Here is a 12,330-nt window from a genome sequence, read left to right on the forward strand (position 1 = left end):
ATCTCACAGCATTGTCCATGAGCGTGAATAAAGTGAAGTTTTTAGGGAACCCCAGGAGGGCCTAACACATAACACATCTTTTTGCCTTGGCATCTATCATTATCCTTCACTGGGTAGATGATGGTCAGGGAAGCAGGATCCACTTAATTCAAGCCACAGCAAGTTAAGGCAGAAAGAAGCTCCTGGGGCCCCTCCCTCAGGAGGGAGTGACAGAGGTGGTCCCCAAGACCTGTCTAATTACCATGACCTTGAAAGAGACAGGGGGAGACCACAGAAAGTGTTGAAGAGGTAAAACCTCTTCCCTTTTAGAATTTTTTCAGTAGGGCCTGAAAATTAAATTGACATCAGACAGATTAACAGGAGAAAAGCATAGAAATGTATTTAATGTAAGTTTTATGTGACAAGGGAGCCCTCCTAAGGAAATGACGACCTATAGAAGCAGTTAGAGTCAACTACTTGTGTGGTGAATTGGACAAAGAATAGTAAGTTGTGAAATGTGGTAAGGGAAAGGGGCTTAGGCCAGGATAATTAGGTAGAGAAGTGACGAGGGAGATAAGGGTTAGTTTAACAAAGTTTGTTTGTCTAGATTTCCTTTGACTTCAACTTCCTGTCTTTGATAATAAAAGTGTTACTTTCCTTTTGGTATAGGGAAGACATCTTTCATGTGGGGAATTTTCCCCTGCTTTTCAGAAACAGAATGAAGGTCAGAGTGATCTTCTTGCGCTTGCTGTTTTATAAGTGCCTTTAATTCAAAATAGTCGATATGGAAGAGCAGCGTATTTTGGAGTGGCATGTTCTTAACTCTTTCAAAAGCAAGCTCAAGTCCCCTGGGTCTCATAAGGGGAAACAGTTGAGTCATCAGACATGAGTAATAGGAGCTGACAGAGCCAGCTCAGGGTGGTCTTGCTGGATGTGTGTTGATGTGGGATATTCATGGGTAGAGATAAGGTAATAAACCTAGATACTGGAGGCTGGGCACTATGACTCACGCCTGTAATCCTAGCACTTTGGGAGGCCGAGGTAGGTGGATCACTTGAGGTCAGGAATTCAAAACTAGACTGGCCAATATGGTGAAACTCTGTCTCTACTAAAAATACAAAAAAAAAATAAATAAATAAATTAGATGGGTGAGGTGGCAGGCACCTGTAATCCCAGCTACTCAGGAGGCTGAGGCAGAAGAATCGCTTGAACCCAGGAGGCTGAGGTTGCAGTGAGCTGAGATCAGGCCACTGCACTCCAGCCTGGGTGACAGAGCGAGACTCTGTCTCAAAAAAATGAAACAAACAAACAAAACCTAGATATTGGGGAGTGGGAGAAGAGAACTATCCATTGAACTACAGGGAGAAGATCAAATAAAGTTTACCCCGAAGGCCTCTTCCAGCTGAAGCTGCCAAATTGCCCTGTGACTCTGGGACCCATAGTGGGCCCAGGAAATGGGAGTCAGCAACTCTGAAGCATAAAATCAGAAAGGCACTGAATATTTGGATGGAGTGCCAGGACCCAGGAAGAATGCCTCTTTGTCTACATGCCATCCATGCCAAAGCAAAACAAATTTATCAGCATCTCCTTGAAACTACAAGAAAGAGATTAAAAAGTTTAAGCAGCAGAACAGGATAAATGGAAATTGATTGTTCATTATCATCATTACTAATTCAAGAAGGCATAAAATGTTGTTGCTAATCTCTTTACTTGGTGAGCTGATTTTATTACTTTACTAAACATAAATATGTATAAGGGATGAGTCCCTCTAAGCACAGTTTTCCATCTACTTTTATGAGAATAAATGTTTCATGACTTTCTTTTGTTTTTGTTTTTGTCTGTGATCACCCAACCAATCACCAAATTCATTTTTTTTTTTTTTTTTTTTGAGACGGAGTCTTGCTCTGTCACCCACGCTGGAAGGCAATTATGCAATCCAGCTCACTGCAGCCTCCACCTCCTGGGTTTAAGTGATTCTCCTGCCTCAGCCTCCTGAGTAGCTGGGACTACAGGCGTCCACCACCATGTCTGGCTAATTTTTTGTATTTTTAGTAGAAACAGGGTTTCACCATATTGGCTAGGCTGGTCTTGAACTCCTGAGCTTGTTATCTGCCTGCCTTGGCCTCCTAAAGTGTTGGGATTACAGGTATGAGCCACTGTGCCTGGCCTGTTTCATGCCTTTCAACCATACATTCCGATGGTGATTTTCAGCTCTTAACTGTCATAGAGGAGGGTGAAGTAGGGTATTAAAGTATAAGTGCCTCAACTACTTGGTATTCAAGCCACTGCACATGGTAATACACAAATAGTGGGAATCAGACAATCGGACAATGAGAGGAATTTCAGGAATACTAGAGTCATCCCTTGACATACCTTTACCATTCCTGTAAGTCTTGGTCAGTATTAGCTGCATTTTGTCTTTAAGTTCTCTTTTTTCTCCTTTACTTATAGATGAATGGAAAAAACGATGGGTGCAGTCTAAACATCAGCCAGATTATGGTAAATTTCAGCTCACTGCAGGAAAATTTTATGGAGACAAAGAAAAAGATAAAGGTAAATACTGGAACTCAGTATTAGCACATATAATTATTGTATATTAATATACTAATTGGGGAAATTCTGACTTTTATACAACTGTTTTTGTCTGTGCTATCGCCCAAGCACCAAATTCATTTCCTTTTTTTTTTTTTTTTTTTTTGAGATGGAGTCTCTCTCTGTTGCTCAGGCTGGAGTGCAATGCTGTGATCTCGGCTCACTGCAACCTCCACCTCCCAGGTTCAAGCGATTCTCCTGCCTCAGCCTCCTGAGTAGCTGGGACTAAAAGTGCGAGCCACCCTGCCCAGCTAATGTTAGTATTTTTAGTAGAGACGAGGTCTCACCATGTTGGCCAGGATGGTCTCCATCTCTTGACCTTGTGATCTGCCCGCGTCAACCCCCAAAGTGCTGGGATTACAGGCATGAGCCATCGCGTCTGGCCTTTTTTTTTTTTTCAGATGGAGTTTCGCACTTGTTGCCCAGGCTGAAGTGCAAAGGTGCAATCTCGACTTACCACAACCTCGGCCTCCTGGGTTCAAGTGATTCTCCTGCCTCAGCCTCCCAAGTAGCTGGGATTACAGGCATGCACTACCATGCCCAGCTAATTTTGCATTTTTAGTAAAGACAGGGTTTTACCATGTTGGTCAGGCTGTTCTCAAACTCCCAACCTCAGGTGATCCACCTGCCTCGGCCTCCCAAAGTGTTGGGATTGCAGGCGTGAGCCACTGCACCCGACCTTTATTTTTTGGAGATGGAGTCTCACTCTGTCGCTCAGGCTGGAGTATAGTGGCACGATCATGGCTCATTGCAACCTCTGCCTCCGTGGTTCAAGCGATTCTCTGGCCTCAGCCTCCCAAGTAGCTGGGACTACAGGCATGTGCCATCACACCCAGCTAATTTTTGTATTTTTAGTAGAGACAGGATTTCACCATGTTAGTAAGGCTGGTCTTGAACTCCTGATCTTAGGTGATCCACCCACCTCGGCCTTCCACATTGCTGGGATTACAGGCATGAGCGCCACTGCACCTGGCCCACCCAATTCATTTCTCTTTCCTAAAATAAAAAGTAAGTAGATGGAGTGCTCCCTTCGGCAGCACATATACTAAAAAAATTAGTAGATGGAAAAGAATGAACTCTCCACAAAAATAATATGTCCATTCATTGAATAACAGGAGTTCAAAACTAAGCCCTTCCACAAATCCCTGTTAGTCTTCTTAACAACTTTAATAAGTGATTACTATTATTTTCCCAGTTTTTCAGAGGAGCCTTAGAGAAGTTATTTGCCCAAGGCTATATACACAGCTGGCAAGAGGTAGAACCTGGTTCTGGGTCTGACTCTAGGGACTATATTCATTACTGCTGGATTCTTGCTTTCCCCAACCCCCTAGGATTTTAAAAATAGCATGCTGCACTTGAAACAGGGGAAGGCACTGTCTAACATCCAAATGTTGTTCTTCCCTAGAGGAGCTTACTGTGATGGAGAGAGGAGCAGACAGACCCTAGGGCTAACTCCCATGACTTACTAGCTGCATAATTTCAGCAATTCTTATTTCTCTGAGCTTCAATACTAGATGGAGATAATAACCATCGCCTGCCATGCTCATTAGACAGGGCTTTTGTTAAGAGCCAAATAATATTGTGGAGGAAAGGTGAGCTCTGAGCACAAGTTCTGCAGGCTTGAGTTTTTTGTCTGAGAAAACTTTTGTCCTCTAAGTAGAATCCATTGATCATTCCCTGAAGTGATTTCCCATCTTCTTCCTCCTGGCTACTGTTATGAATCTCGTTTTCATATTGATTAAAGGAGAGAATTATGAACTGGCTTGAGAATTTTAAATTTTAAATCCACTCTGGAAAACTGTTCCCAGAGTATTAAATGGTATTAAAGGGAAAACCGTTTCCAGAGTAGAGAGAAACTGGAGACAGCATGACCCGTGGGAAGCTGTGCCTTGGTGATGCCAGTGAGGGTAGTCTGCTCAGCCACCCATCTCCTCTCAGTGTGATTTCTTGGTTGTTGTCCCTCACATTGTATCCCATTCAGGTTCATTAGATTCCTCCTTGTTCTCTAGAAGAGTCCTGGGTTACAAAAGAGGCTTAGAGAGAAGGCAGGTGGAATCGAGCTACAAAGCAGTGTTTGGCAGAATAAAGACTCAAAACTTGGTCTTGCCTGCAGGTTCAGTGCTCTTTCCCTTGTGCACACTCCCTCCTCCATGAAGTCTTCCCTGGTTACTCTAGCTGTTCTTGGGGTCTTTGGGGAAGCAAGCATACTTTGTTTAATTTTATTTTGTTTTGATTAAGACGGGTCTTGCTCTGTCACCCAAGCTGGAGTGCAATGGTGTGATCGTAGCTCACTGCAGCCTCAAACTTCTGGGCCCAAATGATTCTCCCACCTCAGGCTCTGGAGTAGCTGGGACTACAGGCATGTACCACCATCCCCAACTAATTTTTAAAATTTTTTGCAAAGACAAGGTCTCATTATGTTGCCCATGCTGGTCTTAAACTCCTGGCCTCAAGCAATCCTCCTGCTTTGACATACTGAAGTGCTGGGATTAGAGGCATGAACCACCATGCCAGGTCAAGCATATTCTTTAAAATGTAGACAGCTCCTAACATAATGTCAGACGTGAAAGTGTTTACCACAGAGCCTTGTGTACAATAAATGCTCATGAGATGTCTAATTCAGAACCTGTGATTCTTCCGTGTAATTTAACACATACTTATTGAGCCTCTCTTCTATGCCAGGTCCTGTTCCAGATTCTGGGAATATAAAGAAGCCCCTGTTTTTCAGAAGCTAAAAATTATTCAAAGAGACTGAAATAAACCTAGTTTCAACATAGTGTGACCCAGGAAAGTACAGAGAGCTGTGGGATCATAAGGAAGGACCCAGCTGGGTGCGGTGACTCACGCCTGTCAGGAGTTCGAGACCAGCCTGGCCAACATGGTGAAACCCCGTCTCTACTAAAAATACAAAATGAGCCGGGCGTGGTGGTGGGCACCTATAATCCCAGCCCACTTGGGAGGCTGAGGCAGGAGAATCATTTGAACCCGGGAGGCGGAGGTTGCAGTGAGCCGAGATTATGCCACTGCACTCCAGGCTGGTGACAGAGCAAGACTCTGTCTCAAAAGAAAAAGAAAAAGGAAGGACCCTCACCAAGTATGAATAATGATAGCCCCTTGCATTTTATGTTGACAGTTTACAAAGTACTTCTCAGATCTCTCACTCACTTGACCTTCAACAGGACTCCTATGACATAGGAGTAATTCTCCACATTTTGCTGATGTGGAATTGAAACTCAGAGAGTTAACAGAGCCCTAACCAGTAAGCTGGGCAGCAGCATGGAATAATAGAAAGACCACTAGCCTGGAAGCCAGGAGACTTGGCTTGTATGGCATGATTCATTTGTGACACTATGGTCTTGGATAAGTAACTTTTCCTCACTGGGGCTTGGTCTGCTCATTTATAAAGTAATGTGGTTAGACTAGAAAGGCTCTGAGATCTATTATTGCCCTTATACTCTCTGGAGGAGGAAGTAAAGTCTTGTGGTTGAGGATGGGGGCTCTAGAATTAAATGAACTGGTTGAGTGATCCTGCACCAGTGAAATAGCCTCAATGGCTTCATGATAAAGCAGAGAAATTAGGAGAACCCACTTCATAGGGTTATTATGAAGCTTAAGTACAGTAGTAATATATATGAATGAAACACATTGGCAATGAGTAAGTGTTCAGTGAATGTTAGCAATGATTACTATTTGATCTACTAGGCTATGGTAGGAAGATGTCTGGAAAGTGCAGAGGCTCTTTCTACCACAGCACTTTTGTAGGGTAGAATCTCATTCTGGTCACCCAGGGGAGACTCAGAAAAACAGGTCTTTGTTTTGTAAAGTTGTAGAACAGTCTTCAAGTATCTCTTGAAAATCAGAGATAGCATGGTATGGGGAAAGAATCAGACAAACATGGCTTAAAATTCCAGCTTGGCTCCTTACTAGCTATGTGGCCCTAGGCAGGTCACTCACCTCCTTATGACTCAGCCTCCTGATTGTAAAGTGGAGATAATACTCGTTTTGCAGGGTTGCTCTGAGGCTTGAATAAAAGAATGTGTGCAAAGCTTTCAGCACAGGTGTGGAAGAAAATACCAGAGATTGGTGAGGTTAAGTGCTGGATCTCTCTGGCTGCTTTTTGGGTAATTAAGCCTGAAGACTCTGTGCTTTCTGCTTCTAGGTCTCCAAACCAGTGAAGATGCTAAGTTTTATGCCCTCTCAACCAGGCTGAAACCATTCAGCAATGAGAATGAGACCTTGGTGGTTCTGTTTTCAGTAAAACACGAGCAAAGCATCGATTGTGGTGGCGGATATGTAAAACTCTTTCCTGCCACCACCAGGATCTGAGTATTACATCATGTTTGGTAAGCTCTCTGATAGCAGTCACTGTCAGCTACATTAGGTCCTAATGACAGCCACTGTAGTTGTTGAAAACGTTCAGATTCACTTGGAACAGAAAATGTCTAATATGATAACTCCACCCCTGTCTCCATGTAGTAGGACTCTTCAAAGACCTGAAAAAAGCCACTCTAAACCTGAATGTTAATATAAGTACACCACAGAGGTGAGGAGGCACACGGTACCATATTAAGAAATCTATAGCACAGGGAGACATTCTCCAGTTCTCAGAAGAGGAGAAGGAGGTCATCAGCTATGTAGACCCTCTCAAAGGTACACTACAATAAGGCACTGTACTCTGCCTCAGTGAGAGAAAGGCACAGGAGGTCAGGGAAGTGACCTTTTTTTTTAGTATCTGAAATGTGTCCAGAGTGTTGCATCTGTAACCTAAATATGTAACTAGGCCTCGTTGGGGCAGTCCAGATCTTACTTAAGCACGTGTGTGCTTTGGATAGTCAGAGAGTGGTAACGTGGGAGGTAAGGCTGAAAATTAAATTAAGGCTGGTTGCAGTGGCTCACGCCTGTAATCCCAGTATTCTGCGGGGGGCTGAGGTGGGTAGATCACCTGAGGTCAGGAGTTCAAGACCAACCTGGCCAACATGGTGAAACCCCATCTCTACTGAAAATACAAAAATTAGCTGGGCGTGGTAGTGGGTGCCTGTAATACCAGGCAGGATAATTGCTTGAACCCGGGAGGTGGAGGTTGTAGTGAGCCGAGATTGCACCACTGCACTCTAGCCTGGGTGACAGAGCAAGACTCCATTTCGAGAAAAAAAAAAAATTAGCTGGGCATGGTGGCGGGCCCCCATAATTCCAGCTACTCAGGAGGCTGAGGCAGCAGAGTTGCTTGAACCTAGGAGGCAGAGGTTGCAGTGAGCCGAGGTTGCACCACTACACTCCAGCCTGGGCGACAGAGTGAGACTCTGAGCCTTCGTCTCAAAAAGAAAGAAAAGAAAAGAAGAGAAAATTATGTTAAATCTATTCCTGACAGTTGGCAGATAAGGCTTTCTGGGCTTAGAGACACTGATGATCTCTAGAGTTCCTTCTGGAGTTTTTACAAAGCATAAAGGGCCCCAGGCTGTATTTCTAGGTAGGCTTGGGTTTGAATACCAACAATGCTACTTACTAGCTGTTTGAGTTTGAGCAACCTGCTTAACTGTTCTGAGCCACCATTTTCCCAGCTGAAAGTGGGGGATAGTGACACCTACTTGTTGTAAGAATTAAATGACATGGTATAAAATGCCTGGCACAGAAGGGGTTTCTGGTTAGGTTTGGTCAGTGGGAACCCTGGGAGATCAGAGGTGGAAAAGAGAGTTGTGCTCCTTAACTGAAAGTCAGTGTCTCTCTTGCCTGTCTTTTCCACAGGATTCTTTCTTCCAGGCTCTGGCAAGCACTCCTTCTAGCCCCTTTAGGCCTAGGGGTCGAACCGCATTGTTGCTAGCCCTGAGCATAGCACTGTACTTTATGTTTTCAAAATGTCCTGCCCCAACCTTTGTAAATCGTCCTTTTATTAAATCCTTCTCAAATCATCCCAAATTTGATTGTGCCATCTATTTCCTGCTGGGACCCTGATTAACACACATGCTGTGTTTGTCTTGGGTCTTGGCCTTAGACCAGGCAAACTGCCTTAAAGTTATGTGAAATTATGCTTTGGAGTTTAATTTCCAGGCCCTGACATTTGTGACTTTGGCAACAACATTCTCTTTTGTCATCCTTCATTACCGAGGGAAATACCATGAGAACAACACCATCAAGTGCAGGGTGAGTGTGTGCTGGTCCTCAGCCAAGGGGCAAGGAGATGTATTTTATATGTGTTATTTAATTCTTACAAAATCCTATAAATTAAAACTGTCATCTCCATTTTGCAGGTTAAAAAGTAGATCTGGAGAAATGCTGTAAATTGCAGGATTTCATAAAGGAGCAGTTGATCCAAAAGCCTAAGAAGTTATATGAGGTCCTCTTGTGGAACAATACTTGGCATGGCCCAGTTCCCCACTGCTAGACATTGGAGAGGATGGGGGAAGGAGGGACTGTTGGACTTAGAAACGGGAATGGGGGGTCAGTTTATCATAGTAACATCAAGTTAGAGACACCTAGGTTGGCTAGAAGATGGTAGGTGGATTTCATCAACAACTCAACAGGCATTCACCAAATACTAACTCTGTGCTGGGCCTTAGGCTGGGGACAGAGTGGGCCAGACATGGCCTTTGACTTCACAGAACTCACAGTCAATGAAGGTAAGAGCCAAGCAGAGTGACTACCTAGTATGATGGGCATCTGTGGGAGCACAGAAGAGGACCCCTACCCACCCTGGAGGCTTAGGAAGTACTTCCTAGAGAAGAGTTCCCCTGAGCTGCACTTTGAAAGATGAATGTGACTTGATCTTGTGAAGTGATAAGACAATTTTAGGGAGAACTGAATTCTTAGAAAAGATAATCACAGGAGAAAAGTCAAAGCGACTTGAGAAAGAGTAGCACTGCAAGTGGGAGCATAGAGAGAGGCAGGAACCGAGCCTACAGAAGCCCACAGGAGTCGTTGGAGAATGAGTGTTTCACACCCAAAGCCTTCTTTAGCAAGACGGTATAAAGGCTGTACCACGCAGAAGCTCTCTGAGGTCCTCCTCTGGGGCAGGCCTTATGCTGGAAGCTGCAGACACAACAGATAAATCATGTATGACTCCTGTTCACAGTCTAGTGGGACAGGCAGAAAGACAGGTAAGATCAGAGAATGATGAGAGCTGCAGTGCAGGGAAAGATGAAGGCTAGGGAGACCAGAGGAGTGTGTACTAGGAGAAGAGGTCCAGAATCCATATAGGGTTAACCAGAGAAAAGGGTTAAAGAGTATGGTAAGGTTTGTTTGTGACTATGTGGGTGGTGGCATTCAGGGAACTGAGGGTCTGGTGCATTTAATGCTTTGGATCTAAAGATGTTCAAAATGGAACTGAAATATTCCCCCATTCTCTTTATAGATCAATAAAGACACTCACCTGTATACTCTGATTATTCGCTTCAATGCTACTTATGAGGTTAAAATTGACAACCAGCAGGTGGCAGCTGGGAATCTGAAGGAGGATTGGGACTTCTTGCCTCCCAGGAAAATAAAAGACCCCTATGCCTGGAAACCAAGGAAATGGGATGAATGCCTGCACATAGAGGATCCGGAAGACAAGAAACCTGAGATCAGAGGGCGTTTGGCTGGGAAGCAGGTGGGGTCTCAGCTGTGGAAATAGGAGAAGGAGGCTGGGAATGATGGAACAGAGACTGGAGACATCAATCCCTCAAGGAAGTATTCAGCTAGATATTGTTTTCCAAAGAGGCATGGAGGGAAGAGGGCAGCCACTTACTTTTGTTGGGGATCCAGCAGCCTCTGTGAACAGTGTGTTATGATCCCTCTTTTGTGGATAAGGAAACTGATGCTTAGAAAATGAAGTAACTTGCACAAGCATATACGCGTTAGAACCAAGATTTGAACCTACATCTTTTTGACTCTTAAGTTATCAATATGGGGAAGGTGTGGAGTATACTCATTGGCTCATTATTATTATTCTGGAAAGCTGTACTGGATATAGCTATGAATAGAATAACCCTTGCCCTCTAGGGATTCTGAATATAGTAAGGGAGGCAGATAAGAAAACAAAGATCAAAATATGTGATCAGTGCTGAGAGCCAGGGAGGCAAGCCAGTGAGAGCCCAAAAGAGGATCTCAGCCCAGCCTGAGTTGAGGTGTAGGCAACGGTCTGGGAAAGAGAAGGAAATGCTTGAGTGAGTGAGTTAACTTAGGAGTTGGGAACATAAACTCTGGGGTCAGGCAGATATGGGTTTGAGCACCACCATTTTCTAAGTATGGGACCCCATCCTACTAGCAGTGAACCCTGCACAAGGAGCGTAACTGCTGTGAAAGTTCAATTTTGCAAACGGGAATTATTTTAATACTTATGTGTGAACATTACTGCGAAGATTAAATGAGCTAATAAAAAATACATAATGTAGTGCCTGGTATATAGGAAGTCCTTAATGTATGGCCTTTATAGATTAATAATATGCTGGATTTCAAATAATAGATTTATTAGAGAAAAGTAAGTGGGAAACTGGGGTGGAGGGAAGACATTCCAGACCCAGGGAACAGCAGAAGCAAAGGCACAGTTGTTAGTTGGGAAACAGCATGGTGTGTAAAGAACTGAAAGCAGTAGTTCAGTATTTGGGGAACATAAGGTTCAAGGTGGGGCATGGTAGGAGATTAGGTTGGAAAGGTCTGTTGGAGCCAGGCCAGGAAGGGCCTCACCCACCACATTGCTACTCTGCAGGTCAGAGCAGGGTCAGTGTCAGGCAGAAGAGATGCTTGAGGTCAGGCAGGGGTCAGCATGGGACCAGGCAGCTGGAGTCCAGCCCCTAAAGAGAGGCCTGCAGAGAGATGGGCAGTTGCCTAGCCACATGTAGGGAGATTTAGCAAAGGGCCCCAGTCCTTGGTGGAGGGAGGTGTAGTAAGGGAATTAAGGCAGATGATCAGGCAAAGTGTCTGGGCCTTTAGCACCATGGAAAAATAAGGGGCTAGGTTGCTGCCATGCCCAGAAGGCAGGCTTAGGGTAGGAAGACTAAACATGGACCCTCCCCTCCTGGTGAGGACCATGCACCTGATGTAGTCAGGGTTGGCTTGGCTCAAGGGCTTCAGGAGAATAGAGATGCTGCAGGCCTCTGTGCTCCCTGTTGAGTGGAATAAGGGAAGATGGAAACTGATTAAATCGACAGGGCACTGTCACAACTATAGCCCCCAGGATAGGTTGCTAACTATCTGTCTTAGAAATCATAAAACTGCTGGGACAGGCTGGGAACCAGAGAAATATCCCAATCACAATTGTGTTGAATGACTGTGAGTTTGGTGGGCTGGCATGGAAGCCTTCAGTCAATCTGGACAAATGGTCACAACCAAAGCGAACTGCCAGGCAGACAGAGCAAAGCCTTGGAGGCTAAACAGCATAGAAATATAAAAGTTGGGGTAGGCTATTTTTGATCTTGTAGATCTCTGTCTTGGGAAATCAGGGGGTCCTGGGGTACAAGGAAGGACTGACGCAGGCCTGGGAGCATACTGGGATACAAAGCAGGTCACCAAGACGCCTTCGAGAAGAGGGACCTAGGCTAAAAGACCTATTATAACAATAAGGGGCCATGATTGTGGGGGAGGTTGTGTCCAGAGACAAGGGAAATTCCCGTCTTATTTAAGCTTAAAGAACTCAAGATCAAAGTGATAGTGAACCCAGAGGAGGGACTGGAAGTGCTTAAAGCCTCTTTGTTTTCTGCCCTATGTTTGTTTACAGGTCCTGAGCTGGATCCTCATATAGATGATGGCGGGAGGGGGCAGACAGAAGTATCCAGGTCCAGCCTGACA

General features: G+C 44.6%; 1 pseudogene; it reads left to right on the top strand.

Moving 5' to 3' along the window:
• The window catches only part of LOC144337562 (calreticulin-like), a 45,801-nt pseudogene that overhangs the window by 17,538 nt on the left and 15,933 nt on the right, over positions 1–12,330 (top strand).

This window comes from Macaca mulatta, chromosome 1 (assembly GCF_049350105.2).
Source record: "Macaca mulatta isolate MMU2019108-1 chromosome 1, T2T-MMU8v2.0, whole genome shotgun sequence".
Taxonomy (NCBI): domain Eukaryota; kingdom Metazoa; phylum Chordata; class Mammalia; order Primates; family Cercopithecidae; genus Macaca; species Macaca mulatta.